Below are 22,982 nucleotides of genomic sequence, written 5' to 3' on the forward strand. Positions count from 1 at the left end.
ATTTTATGGTTTTGGTGACGCCTGTCTTTGAATTGACAAAACATTACACACAACTATTGTCAATGTACTGTCCTAACATAATCTAACTTTATGCTTTCGCTGTAAAACCTTTTTGAAATCGGACAACGTGGTTAGATTAAGGAGATGTTTATCTTTCAAAGGGTGTAAGATAGTTGTATGTTTGAAAAATTTGAATTTTGACATTTATTTGGATTCAAATTTGAGAAAGATATTTATGGGGGGTCATAAACCTTACCCACAGGCCAACGTCATGACACTACATTGAATCTAATGGAAGCTATCCAACTGCCTGCGTTGTACCTAATGGAAGCTATCCAACTGCCTGCATTGTACCTAATGCAAGCCTAAAATAATTAACAAGTTTAAATTCTCCATATTTAACACATTTATTTTATTTTATGACTGAATTTATGGATTCAATATATCCAAGTAACAGATTAATAGTTTCGAAAAATGTTTTTTATTTTTCTGTAACAAGTCAGCAGGCTTTGTATTCTTGAGACCTTAGTCACTCCAAAAGTGAACCACCCATCTGGAAAAACTTTCCCCGAACAGAGTGAGATGGAGGACATTCATCATCTGCCTATGAGCTTAAGTCAAGTAAGTCCCGTTAAATCCTCAGAAGTACACCAAGATAGCCAGGAGCATTTCATACACTTATTTTCTCGGATCTGCAACTATTGTGTTGTGTACATAGAACTGTACTATTCTGTTGTGTACATAGAACTGTACTATTCTGTTGTCTACATAGAACTGTACTATTCTGTTGTGTACATAGAACTGTACTATTCTGTTGTCTACATAGAACTGTACTATTCTGTTGTCTACATAGAACTGTACTATTCTGTTGTGTACATAGAACTGTACTATTCTGTTGTGTACATATAACTGTACTATTCTGTTGTGTACATATAACTGTACTATTCTGTTGTGTACATAGAACTGTACTATTCTGTTGTCTACATAGAACTGTACTGCTCTCCGGTCGCTGTTTACTAAAGCTTGGGGAGAAGCAGCAATGCATATCTAGAATCGGCTTCCTATTTCGCATCAAAGCCTCCTTCACTCATGCTGCCAAACATACCCTCGTAAAACTGACTATCCTACCGATCCTCGACTTCGGCGATGTCATTTACAAAATAGGTTCCAACACTCTTCTCAACAAATTCGATGCAGTCTATCACAGTGCCATCCGTTTTGTCACCAAAGCTCCATAAACTACCCACCACTGCGACCTGTATGCTCTCGTTGGCTGGTCCTCGCTACATATTCGTCGCCAGACACACTGGCTCCAGGTCATCTATAAGTCTTTGCTAGGTAAAGCTCTGCCTTATCTCAGCTCACTTGTCACCATAGCAACACTCACCCATAGCACTCGCTCCAGTAGGTGTATTTCACTAGTCATCACCAAAGCCAAAACTTCCTTTGGCCACCTTTCCTTCCAGTTCTTTGCTGCCAATGACTGGAAGGAATTGCAAAAATCACTGAAGTTGGAGACTTATATCTCCCTCACTAACTTTAAGCGTCAGCTGTCAAAGCAGCTTACCGATCGCTGCAGCTGTACACAACCCATCTGTAAATAGTCCAACCAACTACCTCATCCCCATATTTGTTTTTGTTTTTCTGCTCTTTTGCACACCAGTATTTCTACTTGCACATCCTCGTCTGCACATATATCACTCCAGTGTTAATTGCTAAATTGTAATTACTTTACCACGATTGGCCTATTTATTGCCTTACCTCCTTACTTCTTTTGCACACACTGTATACAGATTTTTCCATTGTGTTATTGACTGTATGTTTGTTTATCCCATGTGTAACTCTGTGTTTTTGTTGCACTGCTTTGCTTTATCTTGGCCAGGTTGCAGTTGTAAATGAGAACTTGGTTTAATAATAAAGGCGAAATAAAAATAAAATAAAAATGTATTTCTCAGTCTTGTTTTCCAGGTGTTTTTCCCATTTGGATAAAATTCATCAAGGAATCTTCAACTGCATCCTCTATTGTCGGCTAATACCTTTTTGTTACTTTGGCACCTTTGGAAAGAGATGACATTATGAATGACTACATTATATGAAGTTTGTCTACAATACAGTACTTGAACATCTCTTTGTATTAAAGCTAACAGGTTGCAGCTGTATATGCAGAGAGTGTGTTGAGGTTAAACTAACAATCCCAACATACATTTTTTGATTTATTTTATCTTTATTTAACTAGGCAACTAGTCAGTTAAGAACAAATTCTTATTTTCAATGACGGCCTAGGAACAGTGGGTTAACATGTTGGGGATAGGGGGCAGTATTTGCACGGCCAGATAAAGTCGTACCCGATTTAATCTGGTTACTACTCCTGCCCAGTAACTAAAATATGCATATAATTGTTTGATTTGGATAGAAAACACCCTAAAGTTTCTAAAACTGTTTGAATGGTGTCTGTGAGTATAACAGAACTCATTTGGCAGGCCAAAACCTGACAATATTCCAAACAGAAAGCGCTCTCTCTGACTATTTCTTGGCCTTCTTGATCATCTCTATCCAAAACAGGGGATCTCTGGCATAACGTGACATTTTCTAATGCTCCCATAGGCTCTCAGAAGGCGCCAGAACATTGAATGATGACTTTGCAGGCCATGGCTGAAAAACAGTAGCGCATTTGGATAGTGGTCGATCTGAGAACAATGAGACTGGGGGCGAGTGCACGAGAAGACTCCATGTTTTTATTTTTTCGTCTTTGAACGAAAACAGGGTTTCCCGGTCGGAATATTATCACTTTTTTACGAGAAAAATCGCATAAAAATTGATTTTAAACAGCGTTTGACATGCTTCGAAGTACGGTAATGGAATATTTTGAATTTTTTTGTCACAAAACGCGCCGGGCGCGTCACCCTTCTTTACCCTTCGGATAGTGTCTTGAACGCACGAACAAAACGCCGCTATTTGGATATAACTATGGATTATTTGGAACCAAACCTAACCCCCACGTCTAGCAGCAATAAGGCTGGTGATGAAGGACACGGCTATACTGAGTAAAGGTAGAAGATAACCCCAGAATGTTGTATGGTATGTCTTTTCTTTTGAATACTTGACCTTTTATTGGCAAAGAGTTTGATCGCGGTCTTATGTCTCTTCAATTGTTTTAATTGGGTCGGGGTGAGTGGAATACGGCCTTTGAGAAGATTCAAAGCAATCTCATATAGTGATAATATGAGATCTGAAAAACAATGACCGAAGATGGCCTGACATTCTTTAGGGGCTGCCCCAACTAGGGATCTCAAGAGCGGTAGGTGTCTTTTTAAACGCAGAGACATATTGTTTACTTTTTAGGAATGTAAAATGTCGGCCACTCCCACGGAAAAAATCCTGTTCTGAGCCTCAGGTGTTCTGGAGTATTTGATTTTAAAATCCACAATTAAATAAGAAAATGGTTCTTTGGTAGCGTCCTCATAACTACATAAAGTAGGATTTCCTTCCAGGGTACATCTGCTGAGCTAGAATGTTTATTTGTAGTTTGTCTCTAGGGTTTTTGAACAAAACCAAGTAATTGGCATTCAAACTAATGGTACAGATATTTTTACCTTGGTGAAACACATTTTGTACCAAGTAAAGCATGGACATAGTTCATCATCAGACAGGGATCCTTCAACAAACTTGATTTTTATTTTCTTCAACAACTCATCATACAAAGGTTGATAACATGAATAACACCAGACAATATTGTCAGGTTTCTGAGGTAATACATGTTCAGAATTCTCTAAAATAGTTTGTACAAAACAAGTTTTACAGCTATTGGATGTTCCTGTGATTTAGGTTGAAAATGGTAGTTGTAACCTGTGATCAAAACCTTCTACAGCATCCATTATATCTCAAGGGTTAAGACACACGGGGGCTTGTACCATAAAGTCAGTAACCAAAGGGTAAGGTGGTCCCGTCAGGTAAAAGTAATCTCTCGTAATAGACTCCCTGGAATCTTTTAGTAAGTGGGGCATTACGTAGATTTCATCCCCAACAATTTCTTTGTAGGAGCTCAACATTTCCAATTCACTATTCCGGTTGTTTATGAACCCCTCGACCAAGCATGTGCTTGATTCCAAGTTTACACGCGGGGTATTTTCATTGTTTTGTGTCACGCCTTTGGCTTTCCACATCACGTGATTGTTTTTAGTCCTAAAAGTACCTCTGTCACAGTATAATTCCATCTCTTTATGGAAATCAAAGGTGTTATGACGTACTGTCTCATACCAAGTCATGAATCTCTATCGCTCTTTGGGAGACATTTGATCACACCGGTACATTACGGGACCAGGATAAGATCCAATATGTTGGAGATTATCCTCAGATGTGAAGAAATTAGGAAACCAACCTTCAACGAGTTTTCAAAACCCAAGGCCTCTGGCATTTGAACCAATTTCATGGGTAAGAAACTTAAACTGTCAATGTATCTCTGGTTGAAGGCTGGGTCTACAAAACACCAGATTTTACTACCTTGGGCTATGACCCTGGGTGCAACACCTTGTTGTATCAAGGGGTTCAAACGAAGATAGGAATCATAGGCTCTAGAATTGTACTGGGGTTTTAAGGAATGTTTTAGAAAGAGTAGGGCACAATTGAGGCTCTTTGCCAACCACCTTTCACCCTTGAAAGTCATGGTAGATACAAATATAGTGTCACGTCCTGACCAGTAAAGGGCTTATTTGTTATTGTAGTTTGGTCAGGACGTGGCAGGGGGTATTTGTTTAGTGTGTTTAGGGGTTTGTTATATTATGTGTTTATGTAGAAGGGGTGTTGGTTTAGAGTGTTTCGGGGTTCATTGGGCTATGTGTTTATGTAGAGGGGTGTTGGTTTAGAGTGTACCGGGGTTTTAGGTTTAGGTTCTAGGTTAGTGTATTCTATGTTAGTTCTAGGTTGTTTACGTCTATGTTCAGTTTATTGATTTGACCTTCAATTGGAGGCAGCTGTTCCTCGTTGCCTCTGATTGAAGGTCCTATGTATAGGGGTTGTTTTGAATGGGGTATTTGGGGGTAGTTGTAGTTGCATAGCTTTGTGTTTAGCCTGCATCCTGTTCGTTCGTTCGTACGTTTTACTGTTCAATAAAAGTAAATATGAGCACTCAACCTGCTGCGCCTTGGTCCAATATCTACGAAAGACGTGACATATAGGCAGATGAACCCCTGACTGTTGATTACTCTCAAAGTCATAAAATACATATTTCTCTGAATGTTCATCTTCAGCCAATGGCTGAATATAGAACTCATGTTCCACTTCTTCAAGCACTTCAGGGTCTCTGCTTTTCAAAGGCCCTTTACAGACAGGGCAGTGTAGGATACCACATACCTTTACAGACAGGGCAGTGTAGGATACCACATACCTTTACAGACAGGGCAGTGTAGGATACCACATACCTTTACAGACAGGGCAGTGTAGGATACCACATACCTTTACAGACAGGGCAGTTTAGGATACCACATACCTTTACAGAAAGGGCAGTGTAGGATACCACATACCTTTACAGATCGTGCAGATTATCATCCGACATATGTGAGGTTGGGGGTTGTCTATTTCAAGGTTGTAATTACAATGGCATTTTGGACATTTCTTGTTAATGTCACAACTGCTTACAGATTTACATGCCTTGGGATGCCATGTTTAAATGTTGTGTTTTTCATAGCAGTAGAAGGATCGACACGATGACAATCCTCACATGGTGTTAGGTGTAAGGGCTGCATCGGACATTTTTCATCCTGATGCAGTGAACAGTTATACTGACAACTATGGTACAAAACCACAATCTTGATGTTCAGCAAATGTTCTAATGTGACTATGACAGAGAAAGCTAAAGGCTCCTGTGTACATAGACCTACAGCCTTTTGGAGGTCACTAGCCTTTTGTATAGCTTCTAGATCAGTACATCCAGGAAGGAGTAAATGTGATAGACCTACAGCCTTTTGGAGGTCACTAGCCTTTTTTGTATAGCTTCTAGAGCAGTACACCCAGGAAGGAGTAAATGTGATAGACCTCCAGCCTTTTGGAGGTCACTAGCCTTTTGTAAAGCTTCTAGATCAGTACATCCAGGAAGGAGTAAATGTGATAGACATATTGCAAAGCATAACTGATTACCAGGATTGTTAAAGTTTATGAGATATGCCTTCTTAATTTTTAGGATTTCTGATTACATGAGACTATCAAGTTTCCTTCTTTTCCTTCTTGCTCGGCCTACGGGTTGTCGGACTAATTGCACAACAAGTTCTAAGGTCCTATCAGCTATGATGGATAAATTAGATTGAACAAGACGTTCCAGCAGGGCTATAAATTCTTCAATGTCTGCTTTGCCATTGGGTAAAACAAGAGATGCTGTGTTTTGCAGACTATCACCACATATTTCCAGCTGTAAGACATGACGAGGTTCAGCTAAATCTGTAGCCCGTTCTAAAAGTTCTCCTAGATTATCCAAAATCATCACATAAAAATTCTGCATGATCATGGCTCTGATTCATACATGTGAAATTTAAAAACTGACGAATCTCTGTATTGTTAAATTTATTGCGGTACAAAACATGGACACTTCTATCAAGACCGTCCCCCATCTGATTTATTACACAATTTACCAATTCATCAAATTCAACGTGTGGTTTCTCATTGTCTTCATAGCCTGCCGGGGTTGTAGGGGCCTGCCGGGGTTGTAGGGGCCTGCCGGGGTTGTAGGGGCCTGCCGGGGTTGTAGGGGCCATGTGGATGTGTGGGGGGGTGGTGAAGGAGGGGTGAGCTCATTAATTTGGTTAATTAAGGAGATCAGTTGTGGGGGGAACCTGTTTTAATGTGTGATCATGTGTAGGATTTATAGGAGGTGGGGGGTGTTGTGTGGGGGGGTGGTGTTGAAGGAGGATTGAGCTCATTAATTTGGTTAATTAAGGAGATCAGTTCTGGCGTTATTCTAGAAGTTTCCATGTTACACACGGCTTTTATCGTTTGTTTGGGCGTTTTTTAATCGGATTGATGCTTATCAATCGTGGCATGGTTTTATGCCAGAAGGAGAGGTCTTGGCTGTACTGCCGCCTTAGTAAAGCAACCATATGTTTGTGTAGCTGGACCTCTCTGTCTTTTAGAGTCCTGTAAAAGGCTGTGAGAAACCTAACTTCAATCAGTAGAGGCTCTACCTGAGAATTGGTTGTGTCAAGCTGTTTAGCCGCATCATACATCAACACATCGTCCTCATCATCCTCATCAACACATCATCCTCATCAACACATCATCCTCATCAACACATCGTCCTCATCAACACATCGTCCTCATCAACTCATCATCCTCATCAACACGTCGTCCTCATCAACACATCATCCTCATCAACACATCGTCCTCATCAACACATCGTCCTCATCAACACGTTGTCCTCATCAACACATCGTCCTCATCAACACATCGTCCTCATCAACACATCGTCCTCATCAACACATCGTCCTCATCAACACGTCATCCTCATCAACACATCATCCTCATCAACACGTCGTCCTCATCAACTCATCATCCTCATCAACTCATCGTCCTCATCATCCTCATCAACACATCATCCTCATCAACACATCATCCTCATCAACACATCGTCCTCATCATAGCTCAACACTTCATCAGCACCTTCATTGACCTCATCATCCTTGACATTAACACCATTGAATGTATCAACTGGTTTAGGTGTTTTACTCAGTATGTCATCAGTCATCATCTTCCTCCTCTTCCTCTTGTTGTATTGGGTCTTCTGTGTTTGTATTGGCCTTGGAGGAGTCTGAAAGAAAAATATATATAAAATAGTGTATTAAAATTAAAATATATATAATAATAATATTAAATAACCAATAATAGTGATAAACGAGAAAATTCTTTAAAAAAACAACACATCAATATATCCTAACTCCCTGTTTCTGTTTGTCACTGTTAGGCCTTGTTTTCTTGTTAGTTAAATGACCTTTGGTTGTTTGATGCCTGTTTTTCAGAGGAGTCGATGTTGTGTTTCCTACCCTGTTGTCCTCTTGATGTATAGACTCGGCAAGATTGGAGTCTGAAAAAAATAACAATATTTGAAATTATTTTAAGGTATTCTTTCAAAAAATTATAACTATAATAAAAACGGGGCATACCGTATCCATAAAGAGCACGCTCGTCAATCCAATCGTTATCAGACGAGTCGTCCTTCTCGGTCAGAGGTGAGGCCGCTCGGTGTACTTGAACTAAATACCTGATTAAATACTGAATGCCTAGGGTTCTGGGGAGCCTTGCAGGACTATGATATGGTGTAGGTGCCTGATTAAATACTGAATGTCTATGGCTGCTTGCAGGCCTGTACAGTATATGTGTAACAAATCTTTGATTCTTGGTCTGTTTTAAGTTTTGTCAAAGCCGGCCGCACAGAACGGTAGAATATGGTCATTTTCAATACCCTCGAAGTCATTCAAGGGTAGAGCCCATAATGCCTCTGGTGCTCTTGTCTGGGGGCTGTCAGCCATAAACACAAGATTAGGTTTTTAAAGTAGTGGACACGAATTGTTTAATGCTTAATATATAAAGATTATTACACATTATATTATTGACTCACGTCTATAGTATCTTGATGGTGTGGGACTGAGTAAAGATACACCTGCAGTCTGTTGGTCCTCAAAATCATTGTCTTCTATAATGATCACTTCTGATGGTTGATGATCCAAATCAATTATTGCTGGTAACACCTGGGTAAATGTAGGATATCCTATAGATGTTTTAAATAATATAAAATATATGTATATATTTATTAAAATATATTTAAAAAATTATAAAAAAATACATACATTTGACATAAAACACCATATAGTAGCAATATTATTTACCTGAAAATTGGATGTCATCCACGTTTTAAATATGAAAATATATTTATACAAAATATATACATTTTTACTTAAAAATACATACAATTGACATAAAAACAACATATAGTAATATTATGAATTACCAAAACCATATGTATAACAACTGTTAAATATTTGAAGAAACCTTATGAGAGAGAGAGTGGGTGTGCAGCAGGTAAATATGATCAAATATATATTTATCTATGTTATTGTTATACTAACATTTTAGCTACATTCAACACAGACACGTCTAAAATGAAAAAGTCACGTAATGTTTGGTTATGTAACTGAACATCCACTAGGTGGTGCCATTGATCCACTAGGTGGTGCCATTGATCCACTAGGTGGTGCCATTGATCCACTAGGTGGTGCCATTGATCCACTAGGTGGTGCCATTGATCCACTAGGTGGTGCCATTGATCCACTAGGTGGTGCCATTGATCCACTAGGTGGTGCCATTGATCCACTAGGTGGCACCAGCCTCTCTGAGTTAGTGAGGGCTATTTAACCACCTGATAAATATGCTTTATCCAAAACATGTTGGGATAAACCCCTATGTAGACCCTAGTCCATTCTGGTTTAACACATAAATACCTATGTAGACCCTAGTCCATTCTGGTTTAACACATAAATACCTATGTAGGTCCTAGTCCATTCTGGTTTAACACATAAATACCTATGTAGGTCCTAGTCCATTCTGGTTTAACACATAAATACCTATGTAGGTCCTAGTCCATTCTGGTTTAACACGTAAATACCTATGTAGACCCTAGTCCATTCTGGTTTAACACATAAATACCTATGTAGGTCCTAGTCCATTCTGGTTTAACACGTAAATACCTATGTAGACCCTAGTCCATTCTGGTTTAACACATAAATACCTATGTAGACCCTAGTCCATTCTGGTTTAACACATAAATACCTATGTAGGTCCTAGTCCATTCTGGTTTAACACATAAATACCTATGTAGACCCTAGTCCATTCTGGTTTAACACATAAATACCTATGTAGGTCCTAGTCCATTCTGGGTTAACACATAAATACCTATGTAGGTCCTTGTCCATTCTGGTTTAACACATAAATACCTATGTAGGTCCTAGTCCATTCTGGTTTAACACATAAATACCTATGTAGACCCTAGTCCATTCTGGTTTAACACATAAATACCTATGTAGACCCTAGTCCATTCTGGGTTAACACATAAATACCTATGTAGACCCTAGTCCATTCTGGTTTAACACATAAATAAAACATGAATCAATAACCCCTCCTCTCATTTAATATATATAAATATATTTAACACCTTATTAAAAAACATTCCTTTATAATATACAATATATACGTATTTATAAACAGACATATTTAGATATAAAAAGCATTCATTATATTGTAATTTCAACTCACCTTCAGAAGTCTCCATGGGGGGATAAAGGATTCCCTGATTATCTTTCAGCTGTTCTGTCTTCAGAGCTGCAAAGCTACTGTGTCCTAAATGAGAAAATGTAAGGACTCTGTGGTTATAGGGGAGTAGGGGACAGGTATCCTCTTTGTTTAAGAGGATGGTCTGATTGATTGCAACAACCACATCATGACACTTCCTGAGAAACAATTCTGACATTTTTTTTATATTTTAAATTATTTCTGACCCCCCATTTGTTTATGCTGGGAAGTCTTTTGGAGGTTCAGAGGTCATGAGGTCCTTGGCCGCAACAACAGCCTACTGTTTTCAGACAGTTGTTTCAAAGACCTTCCACACACACACACACACACACACACACGCACGCACGCACGCACACACACACACACACACACACACACACACACACACACACACACACACACACACACACACACACACACACACACACACACAGCTAACTGATTTGGTGGCTTTTAAACTATTGAATTCAGCACAACCTAAAATTGTCACTTTGGAGTCTGGACTATATGCCACTGAGGAGATTTTTATGTCTTTCAAATAATCTGGCCCACAGACTTCCTCTTCCAATGCGTATCCTGGCTGGGATGTTCCACTCAGGGCCTGTTAGATCTGACATAGAGCAAGTCTTATCTTAAGCCATTCTCTCATCTGCAACGCAGGAGAAAAAGGGGGCTGAGGCAGCTGTTTGTGAAAATCTTCACAGTTGAATCGTCCGGTTGGAAAGTGTAACCCATATGTCCGTTACTCATATCCAGCACACCATTAAAACAATCAGGGTCCTCACAAAGAATGGCTTCGATGGTTTTGTTGTTGTGTTCATGACACGAAGGACACAATACACCTACAATTGGTCTAGGAGACATGTTTTTTTTCTTTCTTCTTTAGAGTCTTCGGTAGTTTAACTCTCGAGGTTTCTTGTCGCTCGTCGTGTTCACAGCTGTTTACTTATACTGACCAATACCCACCCGGAAAATACTGTTTCATGTACAACAGCCAGGCCAGAAGCTCACTACAAAAGTGGCCCTACTCTTTAAAATGTTCAAACCCATTCCACATGTTCAACAAGGTAACTACATATCAATTGACAGCTTTAATGTCAATACATGCTTTAACCTAAACAGATGCACGATCAGGTTACATAAACACTCACTCGACAGCGTGAGAACTTCCTGGCAGGATGTACATATATGGGTATAACCACGTGACCCATAAAATACCTCATCAATCACTTTTTGACCTGTGCTGAATAGTGTATACTCTCTCCCGATGTCACAGGAAGGCCAAAAAGATCATCAAGGACATCAACCACCCGAGCCACTGCCTGTTCACCCCGCTGTCATCCAGAAGGCGAGGTCAGTACAGGTGCATCAAAGCTGGGACAGAGAGACTGAAAAACAGCTTCTATCTCCAGGCCATCAGACTGTTAAACAGCTTCTATCTCCAGGCCATCAGACTGTTAAACAGCTTCTATCTCCAGACCATCAGACTGGTAAACAGCTTCTATCTCCAGACCATCAGACTGATAAACAGCTTCTATCTCCAGACCATCAGACTGATAAATAGCTTCTATCTCCAGGCCATCAGACTGATAAACAGCTTCTATCTCCAGACCATCAGACTGGTAAACAGCTTCTATCTCCAGGCCATCAGACTGATAAACAGCTTCTATCTCCAGACCATCAGACTGATAAACAGCTTCTATCTCCAGACCATCAGACTGATAAACAGCTTCTATCTCCAGACTGATAAACAGCTTCTATCTCCAGACCATCAGACTGTTAAACAGCTTCTATCTCCAGACCATCAGACTGAAAAACAGCTTCTATCTCCAGGCCATCAGACTGATAAACAGCTTCTATCTCCAGACCATCAGACTGATAAACAGCTTCTATCTCCAGACCATCAGACTGATAAACAGCTTCTATCTCCAGACCATCAGACTGGTAAACAGCTTCTATCTCCAGGCCATCAGACTGATAAACAGCTTCTATCTCCAGGCCATCAGACTGTTAAACAGCTTCTATCTCCAGACCATCAGACTGATAAACAGCTTCTATCTCCAGACCATCAGACTGATAAACAGCTTCTATCTCCAGACCATCAGACTGATAAACAGCTTCTATCTCCAGACCATCAGACTGATAAACAGCTTCTATCTCCAGACCATCAGACTGATAAACAGCTTCTATCTCCAGACCATCAGACTGATAAACAGCCATCACTAACATTGAGTGGCTGCTGCCAACATACAGACTCAAATCTCTAGCCACTTTAATAATGGAAAAATTGATGTAATTAAATGTATCACTAGCCACTTTAAATAAAGCCACTTTAATAATGTTTACATACCCTACATTACTGATCTCATATGTATATACTGTACTCTATACCATCTACTGTATCTTGCCTATGCCGCACGGCCATCGCTCATCCATATATTTATATGTACATATTCTTATTCATTCCTTTACATGTGTGTGTATTAGGTAGTTGTTGTGGAATTGATAGATTACTTGTTAGATATTTTTTATTTATTTATTTTTATTTCACCTTTACTTAACAAGGTAGGCTAGTTGAGAACAAGTTTGACTGCGACCTGGATAAAGATAAAGCAAAGCAGTGCGACACAAACAACAACACAGAGTTAAACATGGAATAAACAAGTGTACAGTCAATAACACAATAAAATTAAAATAAAGTCTACAGTGAAGGAAAAAAGTATTTGATCCCCTGCTGATTTTGTACGTTTGCCCACTGACAAAGAAATGATCAGTCTATAATTTTAATGGTAGGTTTATTTGAACAGTGAGAGACAGAATAACAACAAAAAAATTCAGAAAAACGCATGTCAAAAATGTTATAAATGATTTGCATTTGAATGAGGGAAATAAGTAGCTAGTGTCCCACCTGAAAGGTTAACGACAACTCATAACGTCACTATAACTTCATGGGAGTCTTGTGGAAAGACTGCATGTTGTTCTGGGTGGATTGAGCTCTCTCACATATAGGACAGTACATACCAGTGGAGGCTGCTGAGGGGAGGACGGCTCATAATAACGTCTGGAACAGAGAGAATGAAATGGAAACCATGGAAACCACATGTTTCAGACCATTCCACAAATTCCCCTCCAGCCATTACAAGCCTGTCCTCCCATATTAAGGTGTGTGTGTGTGTGTGTGTGTGTGTGTGTGTGTGTGTGTGTGTGTGTGTGTGTGTGTGTGTGTGTGTGTGTGTGTGTGTGTGTGTGTGTGTGTGTGTGTGTGTGTGTGTGTGTGTGTGTGTTTGTCCAGTGTGTGTGTGTGTGTGTGTGTGTTTGTCCAGTGTGTCCTGTGTGTCCACTGTGTGTGTGTGTTTTTGAGCTGCTACCCCTGGGGAGAGAGGAGCTGATACCCCTGGGGAGAGAGGAGCTGCTACCCCTGGGGAGAGAGGAGCTGCTACCCCTGGGGAGAGAGGAGCTGCAACCCCTGGGGAGAGAGGAGCTGCTACCCCTGGGGAGAGAGGAGCTGCAACCCCTGGGGCGAGAGGAGCTGCTACCCCTGGGGAGAGAGGAGCTGCTACCCCTGGGGAGAGAGGAGCTGCAACCCCTGGGGCGAGAGAGGAGTTGCTACCCCTGGGGAGAGAAGAGCTGCTACCCCTGGGGAGAGAGGAGCTGCTACCCCTGGGGAGAGAAGAGCTGCTACCCCTGGGGAGAGAGGAGCTGCTACCCCTGGGGAGAGAGAGGAGCTGCTACCCCTGGGGAGAGAGGAGCTGCTACCCCTGGGGAGAGAGGAGCTGCTACCCCTGGGGAGAGAGAAGAGCTGCTACCCCTGGGGAGAGAGGAGCTGCTACCCCTGGGGAGAGAGAGGAGCTGCTACCCCTGGGGAGAGAGGAGCTGCTACCCCTGGGGAGAGAGGAGCTGCTACCCCTGGGGAGAGAGGAGCTGCTACCCCTGGGGAGAGAGGAGCTGCTACCCCTGGGGAGAGAGGAGCTGCTACCCCTGGGGAGAGAGGAGCTGCTACCCCTGGGGAGAGAGGAGCTGCAACCACCAGAGACTGCGACCCTGCTCGGGAAGAGCTTAACGATTGGTGATTGTTGGGGCACGATTGGCAGGAGCTTCAGTGATGAAGACTGCTGCACTTGCTGATGTTTCACAATATGCCATGGCCGTCTCAGTCACCAGGTCTCAACACAATAGAACACCACCATCAACAAAACACCAAATGATGGAATTTCTTGTGGAAGAATGGTGTCACATCCCTCCAATAGACTTCCAGACAGTTGTAGAATGTTTGCCAAGGCACATTGTAAGAGCTGTAAAGAGAGAGGGACTCGGAGAGAGAACAGGTAGAACCTGATATGTAAATGAGCAGAGCAAACGAAAGTAACTTTCAACGACCGAATGATCATTCAGACTCTGTTTCTATTGAGAGATAAAAGGTAAGACGACGATTGTTATGTGTATTAATATAGTTGATGATATTGTTATGTGTATTCATATAGTTGATGATATTGTTATGTGTATTAATATAGTTGATGATATTGTTGTGTGTATTCATATAGTTGATGGTATTGTTATGTGTATTCATATAGTTGGTGATATTGTTATGTGTATTAATATAGTTGATGATATTGTTATGTGTATTCATATAGTTGATGATATTGTTGTGTGTATTAATATATTTGATGGTATTGTTATGTGTATTAATATAGTTGATGATATTGTTATGTGTATTAATATAGTTGATGATATTGTTGTGTGTATTCATATAGTTGATGATATTGTTATGTGTATTAATATAGTTGATGATATTGTTGTGTGTATTAATATAGTTGGTGATATTGTTATGTGTATTAATATAGTTGATGATATTGTTATGTGTATTAATATAGTTGATGATATTGTTGTGTGTATTCATATAGTTGATGGTATTGTTATGTGTATTCATATAGTTGATGATATTGTTGTGTGTATTCATATAGTTGATGATATTGTTGTGTGTATTTATATAGTTGATGATATTGTTATGTGTATTCATATAGTTGGTGATATTGTTATGTGTATTCATATAGTTGATGATATTGTTATGTGTATTCATATAGTTGATGATATTGTTATGTGTATTCATATAGTTATGTGTATTAATATAGTTGATGATATTGTTATGTGTATTAATATAGTTGATGATATTGTTGTGTGTATTCATATAGTTGATGATATTGTTATGTGTATTAATATAGTTGATGATATTGTTGTGTGTATTCATATAGTTGATGATATTGTTATGTGTATTAATATAGTTGATGATATTGTTATGTGTATTCATATAGTTGATGATATTGTTGTGTGTATTTATATAGTTGATGATATTGTTATGTGTATTAATATAGTTGGTGAAATTGTTATGTGTATTCATATAGTTGGTGATATTGTTATGTGTATTCATATAGTTGATGATATTGTTATGTGTATTAATATAGTTGATGATATTGTTATGTGTATTCATATAGTTGATGATATTGTTATGTGTATTAATATAGTTGATGATATTGTTATGTGTATTCATATAGTTGATGATATTGTTATGTGTATTAATATAGTTGATGATATTGTTGTGTGTATTCATATAGTTGATGATATTGTTATGTGTATTAATATAGTTGATGATATTGTTGTGTGTATTAATATAGTTGGTGATATTGTTATGTGTATTAATATAGTTGATGATATTGTTATGTGTATTAATATAGTTGATGATATTGTTATGTGTATTAATATAGTTGATGATATTGTTATGTGTATTAATATAGTTGATGATATTGTTGTGTGTATTCATATAGTTGATGGTATTGTTATGTGTATTCATATAGTTGGTGATATTGTTATGTGTATTAATATAGTTGATGATATTGTTATGTGTATTCATATAGTTGATGATATTGTTGTGTGTATTAATATATTTGATGGTATTGTTATGTGTATTAATATAGTTGATGATATTGTTATGTGTATTAATATAGTTGATGATATTGTTGTGTGTATTCATATAGTTGATGATATTGTTATGTGTATTAATATAGTTGATGATATTGTTGTGTGTATTAATATAGTTGGTGATATTGTTATGTGTATTAATATAGTTGATGATATTGTTATGTGTATTAATATAGTTGATGATATTGTTGTGTGTATTCATATAGTTGATGGTATTGTTATGTGTATTCATATAGTTGATGATATTGTTGTGTGTATTCATATAGTTGATGATATTGTTGTGTGTATTTATATAGTTGATGATATTGTTATGTGTATTCATATAGTTGGTGATATTGTTATGTGTATTCATATAGTTGATGATATTGTTATGTGTATTCATATAGTTGATGATATTGTTATGTGTATTCATATAGTTATGTGTATTAATATAGTTGATGATATTGTTATGTGTATTAATATAGTTGATGATATTGTTGTGTGTATTCATATAGTTGATGATATTGTTATGTGTATTAATATAGTTGATGATATTGTTGTGTGTATTCATATAGTTGATGATATTGTTATGTGTATTAATATAGTTGATGATATTGTTATGTGTATTCATATAGTTGATGATATTGTTGTGTGTATTTATATAGTTGATGATATTGTTATGTGTATTAATATAGTTGATGATATTGTTGTGTGTATTCATATAGTTGATGATATTGTTATGTGTATTAATATAGTTGATGATATTGTTGTGTGTATTAATATAGTTGGTGATATTGTTATGTGTATTAATATAGTTGATGATATTGTTATGTGTATTAATATAGTTGATGATATTGTTGTGTGTATTCATATAGTTGATGGTATTGTTATGTGTATTCATATAGTTGATGATATTGTTGTGTGTATTCATATAGTTGATGATATTGTTGTGTGTATTTATATAGTTGATGATATTGTTATGTGTATTCATATAGTTGGTGATATTGTTATGTGTATTCATATAGTTGATGATATTGTTATGTGTATTCATATAGTTGATGATATTGTTATGTGTATTCATATAGTTATGTGTATTAATATAGTTGATGATATTGTTATGTGTATTAATATAGTTGATGATATTGTTGTGTGTATTCATATAGTTGATGATATTGTTATGTGTATTAATATAGTTGATGATATTGTTGTGTGTATTCATATAGTTGATGATATTGTTATGTGTATTAATATAGTTGATGATATTGTTATGTGTATTCATATAGTTGATGATATTGTTGTGTGTATTTATATAGTTGATGATATTGTTATGTGTATTAATATAGTTGGTGATATTGTTATGTGTATTCATATAGTTGGTGATATTGTTATGTGTATTCATATAGTTGATGATATTGTTATGTGTACTAATATAGTTGATGATATTGTTATGTGTATTCATATAGTTGATGATATTGTTATGTGTATTAATATAGTTGATGATATTGTTATGTGTATTCATATAGTTGATGATATTGTTATGTGTATTCATATAGTTGATAATATTGTCATGTGTATTCATATAGTTGATGATATTTTTGGTGGACAGTGTTATAATAGTCCTACTCTCCTTAAAATGTTTTCGATATAAATTAGATGTGTGGGGTGAATTCGTTCTGTGCCCATCTGTGTGCCCCAGGGTGATCGCTCCTACACTATCTACAATCTAAAAGGGTTCTTTGGCTGTCCCCATAGGAGAACCCTTTGTAGAACCTTTTTTGGTACTAGGTAGAACACTTTTGTGTTCCATACAGAACCCTTTCCACAGAGGGTTCTACATGGAAGCCAGAAGGGTTCTACCTGGAACCCAAAAGCGTTCTCCTATGGGGACAGACGGAGGACCCGTTTGGAAGCCTTTATTCTAAGAGTGTACCCTATCATAGGTCTATAGACTTGTCTTCTCAAACAGGCTTAAAACACAACAAGCAACAAACAAACATTTTCTCTTTCTAATCTACTGTTTATGATTTTCACTCAGTTGTGTGAAAGAGAGACAAAGAAGTATTGTGGGAAGCCAAACAACAACTTACACTTCCTCAAAACAGGTTGTGTGTATTCATTAGTGCCCACCGTAGCAAAACGTTTGGCCAGAGAAACCGTTTAGTCCACGTTGTACAGTGTTTGGAGTAAACTGTTTCTGTAACATTTCAAAACTGTTGGCTGTGGAGTAAATTAATGAATACAACCCAGGTTGTAGCCTACGACTCGACTGTTTATACCTGCCTGATGCTGAAACCTGAACGTAGCCTGGGGGGTGTACTATGATGCAAGCTAGATATACTGGTCTTCTAAAGTTAACCCTATTGATACTGATACTGGGTTAACCCTATTGATACTGATACTGGGTTAACACTATTGATACTGGGTTAACCCTATTGATACTGGGTTAACCCTATTGATACTGATACTGGGTTAACACTATTGATACACATATATACAGTACAGTGGATATACAGTTGATATACAGTACAGTGGATATACAGTTGATATACAGTACAGTGGCTATACAGTTATATACAGTACAGCGGCTATACAGTTGATATACAGTACAGTGGATATTCAGTTGATATACAGTACAGTGGATAGACATTGTATATACAGTACAGTGGCTATACAGTTGATATACAGTACAGTGGCTATACAGTTGATAAACAGTGGATTTCCACATTTACAGTATCAGTATAAATATATCTAAGAGAGATGAACAGAGAGCTAATGCAGTATAGTTCAGATATTTAGTGTCCAGATCAGAGATGGCTTGATGTGGTGTGCAGCATAGAGTGTATAGTCCTTTAGTCTCTATGGGCCAGATGGTCAGTTGGTGAGGGCCACAGCATAGTCCTTTAGTCTCTATGGGCCAGATGGCCAGTTGGTGAGGGCCACAGCATAGTCCTTTAGTCTCTATGGGCCAGATGGCCAGTTGGTGAGGGCCACAGCATAGTCCTTTAGTCTCTATGGGCCAGATGGTCAGTTGGTGAGGGCCACAGCATAGTCCTTTAGTCTCTATGGGCCAGGTGGCCTGTTGGTGAGGGCCACAGCATAGTCCTTTAGTCTCTATGGGCCAGATGGCCAGTTGGTGAGGGCCACAGCATAGTCCTTTAGTCTCTATGGGCCAGATGGCCAGTTGGTGAGGGCCACAGCATAGTCCTTTAGTCTCTATGGGCCAGATGGCCAGTTGTTGAGGGCCACAGCATAGTCCTTTAGTCTCTACGGGCCAGATGGCCAGTTGGTGAGGGCCACAGCATAGTCCTTTAGTCTCTATGGGCCAGATGGCCAGTTGGTGAGGGCCACAGCATAGACCTTTAGTCTCTATGGTCCAGGTGGCCAGTTGGTGAGGGCCACAGCATAGTCCTTTAGTCTCTATGGTCCAGGTGGCCAGTTGGTGAGGGCCACAGCATAGTCCAGACAGACTCTCGTAGGTCTAGGCTACCTACAAACTATTATAAGACTATGATCACTTATGATGCTGACAAACCTGATGTTCTCTGTGAAATGATCTGAACAGGTTTAGACTGGTCATCTGTGATATGTAGTCTATATCTGAGGTATAGACCTCAATCTACATATCACTAACAACCCACTACTATACATTATAACCTAGCCTAATTTATATAATATAACATCTACATATCACTAACAACCCACTACTATACATTATAACCTAGCCTACATTACATAATATAAAATCTCTTGTTGCAAATAAACTTTCTGAATGGATCATTGATTTCCCCCTCAGATCAATCATGTCCGTTTTAGCCCTTCTGTCTACATTCTCAGATACATTTAGAAAAGAACAGATTGAAAAACAATAAATATCCTAATTTTAATGAATAAAAATAAGTTTGAGACATGGCCTTGTGTTGCTGTACTGTCTATTACTACCTTAACAAACAGAGACTTATTATTATTATTATTATTATTATTGTTATTGTTGCTGTACTGTCTATAACTTCCTTTATCAAACAGTAACTTATTATTATTATTATTATTATTGTTATTATTATTATTATTGTTATTGTTGTTGTTCTGTCTATAACTACCTTAACAAACAGTAACTTATTATTATTATTGACAGTTACCATGGAGATGAAATGTCACAACAACATGTTCATGTGATGCTTTAAATCACCTGACTGTTTCTATATCTGTTAGTTAATGTTTTATTTCTCAAAGAGATCATTAAGAAATGTGAACAATTGACAATCAATAATTATTTGTCACTGTGTTAACCACAACCAACATGCTGGATCTCTGTTTAGTTGTCACTGTGTTAACCAACATGCTGGATCTCTGTTTAGTTGTCACTGTGTTAACCACAACCAACATGCTGGATCTCTGTTTAGTTGTCACTGTGTTAACCAACATGCTGGATCTCTGTTTAGTTGTCACTGTGTTAACCACAACCAACATGCTGGATCTCTGTTTAGTTGTCACTGTGTTAACCACAACCAACATGCTGGATCTCTGTTTAGTTGTCACTGTGTTAACCACAACCAACATGCTGGATCTCTGTTTAGTTGTCACTGTGTTAACCACAACCAACATGCTGGATCTCTGTTTAGTTGTCACTGTGTTAACCACAACCAACATGCTGGATCTCTGTTTAGTTGTCACTGTGTTAACCACAACCAACATGCTGGATCTCTGTTTAGTTGTCACTGTGTTAACCACAACCAACATGCTGGATCTCTGTTTAGTTGTCACTGTGTTAACCACCACCAACATGCTGGATCTCTGTTTAGTTGTCACTGTGTTAACCACCACCAACATGCTGGATCTCTGTTTAGGGGTCATTTCTCTAAAATGAATCTCTCTGGGGAGAGAGAGGAGGGGGGCCCTGTCTCTAAAATGAGTCTCTCTGGGGAGAGAGAGGAGGGGGACCCTGTCTCTAAAATGAGTCTCTCTGGGGAACATGACACCAAATCTAAGAGGTGAGATTACTATTTTGTTTAAGAATTATTAATAGTTTATTTCAAAAACGATATTTCCAAACATGTTCACATTTGTTTTTTAATCAGAAATGGTTGCTTATGGGTACCTTCAATATTACTGTTCTCAGATTTTTAATTAATAGCTTCAGATTGTGTATAATTTGTATTTTTATTGCAAAACGCTATACATCCATTGTTTAGCTGGAACACCCTAGATGCCTTCAATTGCCCATTTTAAAGCCATGCCCAATTTAGGATAATTTATTAACAACGTGATGTTGCGCTCCAAAGGGATAACTTGAAATAACATGATGTAGATAATTAAATAATCAAATGAAAACGTGTTTATTATTATACACTCTTAGAAAAGAAGGTTCCTTATAGAACCAAAAAGGCTTCTATCACTTCCTTAATATATGGAATCACTAAAAGTTATATATATTTTTGGGTTTAGCGAAGAAGAACCTCTCGAGTTCTGATCAACAAAAGGTTAATGTTTTTTCCAGCGCCCGGATCGGGATTCGAACCAACAACAGGTCCAACTCCTGCCACAGCTCCAACTCCTTAGCCGCTGGGTGAAAACCTGAGTTAATCTTCAGAAATAAACATGAGTTAATCTGCCAAAATGAAGACAAAATGCTATGCAGACATACTAAAGTATTTACATGTGGTGCAGGAACCACTGACTCGCTGCATTATTCTATAGTATTATCAAGACACCTGCTGTTAACTCTTAACTACTTAGGACAGCTCACGTGGTGTCCTAAATATCTGCCGACTAGGTGGGACTGGAGACTTCATGCATAGCTTTAATTTATACACATAAGTGTAAAATGTCTTTATTCTCAGCACTTATACGACCACTTTTCTACTCTGAGACGCTTTGTGGATATGGGCCCAGATCTCAAAATATTGTTATAATAAATGTTTGTTTAACATAAAGAAAAATGAATATTACTAATGTAACCCACTGTAAAGACTGGGTTTAGTAGATTGTGTGGCACACTACTCTACAAGCAGCATCCTAGTTATCCTAGCTAGTTGGTACAGCTAGGTAAGCTAGCTAGCTACTCTACCAGCAGCATCCTAGTTATCCTATCTAGTCGGTACAGCTAGGTAAGCTAGCTAGCTACTCTACCAGCAGCATCCTAGTTATCCTAGCTAGTCGGTACAGCTAGGTAAGCTAGCTAGCTACTCTACCAGCAGCATCCTAGTTATCCTATCTAGTCGGTACAGCTAGGTAAGCTAGCTAGCTACTCTACCAGCAGCATCCTAGTTATCCTAGCTAGTCGGTACAGCTAGGTAAGCTAGCTAGCTACTCTACCAGCAGCATCCTAGTTATCCTATCTAGTCGGTACAGCTAGGTAAGCTAGCTAGCTACTCTACCAGCAGCATCCTAGTTATCCTAGCTAGTCGGTACAGCTAGGTAAGCTAGCTAGCTACTCTACCAGCAGCATCCTAGTTATCCTAGCTAGTCGGTACAGCTAGGTAAGCTAGCTAGCTACTCTACCAGCAGCATCCTAGTTATCCTAGCTAGTCGGTACAGCTAGGTAAGCTAGCTAGCTACTCTACCAGCAGCATCCTAGTTATCCTAGCTAGTCGGTACAGCTAGGTAAGCTAGCTAGCTACTCTACCAGCAGCATCCTAGTTATCCTAGCTAGTCGGTACAGCTAGGTAAGCTAGCTTGCTACTCTACCAGCAACATCCTAGTTATCC

At 38.5% G+C, this 22,982-nt stretch overlaps 2 long non-coding RNA genes across 2 annotated transcripts; one reads left to right on the forward strand and one right to left on the reverse strand.

Moving 5' to 3' along the window:
• Window positions 1-466: 466 nt before the first annotated feature.
• Window positions 467-2,118, forward strand: LOC115172148 (uncharacterized). Its single transcript, XR_003871398.1, has 2 exons — window positions 467-621; window positions 1,956-2,118. It is a non-coding gene; the product is annotated as an uncharacterized LOC115172148 (long non-coding RNA).
• Window positions 2,119-7,679: 5,561 nt separating this feature from the next.
• Window positions 7,680-8,044, reverse strand: LOC115172150 (uncharacterized). Its single transcript, XR_003871400.1, has 2 exons — window positions 7,973-8,044; window positions 7,680-7,792 (listed from the first exon to the last, which is right to left on the reverse strand). It is a non-coding gene; the product is annotated as an uncharacterized LOC115172150 (long non-coding RNA).
• Window positions 8,045-22,982: the final 14,938 nt, after the last annotated feature.

The sequence above is a fragment of the Salmo trutta genome, chromosome 33 (genome assembly GCF_901001165.1).
Source record: "Salmo trutta chromosome 33, fSalTru1.1, whole genome shotgun sequence".
NCBI classification, from domain to species: domain Eukaryota; kingdom Metazoa; phylum Chordata; class Actinopteri; order Salmoniformes; family Salmonidae; genus Salmo; species Salmo trutta.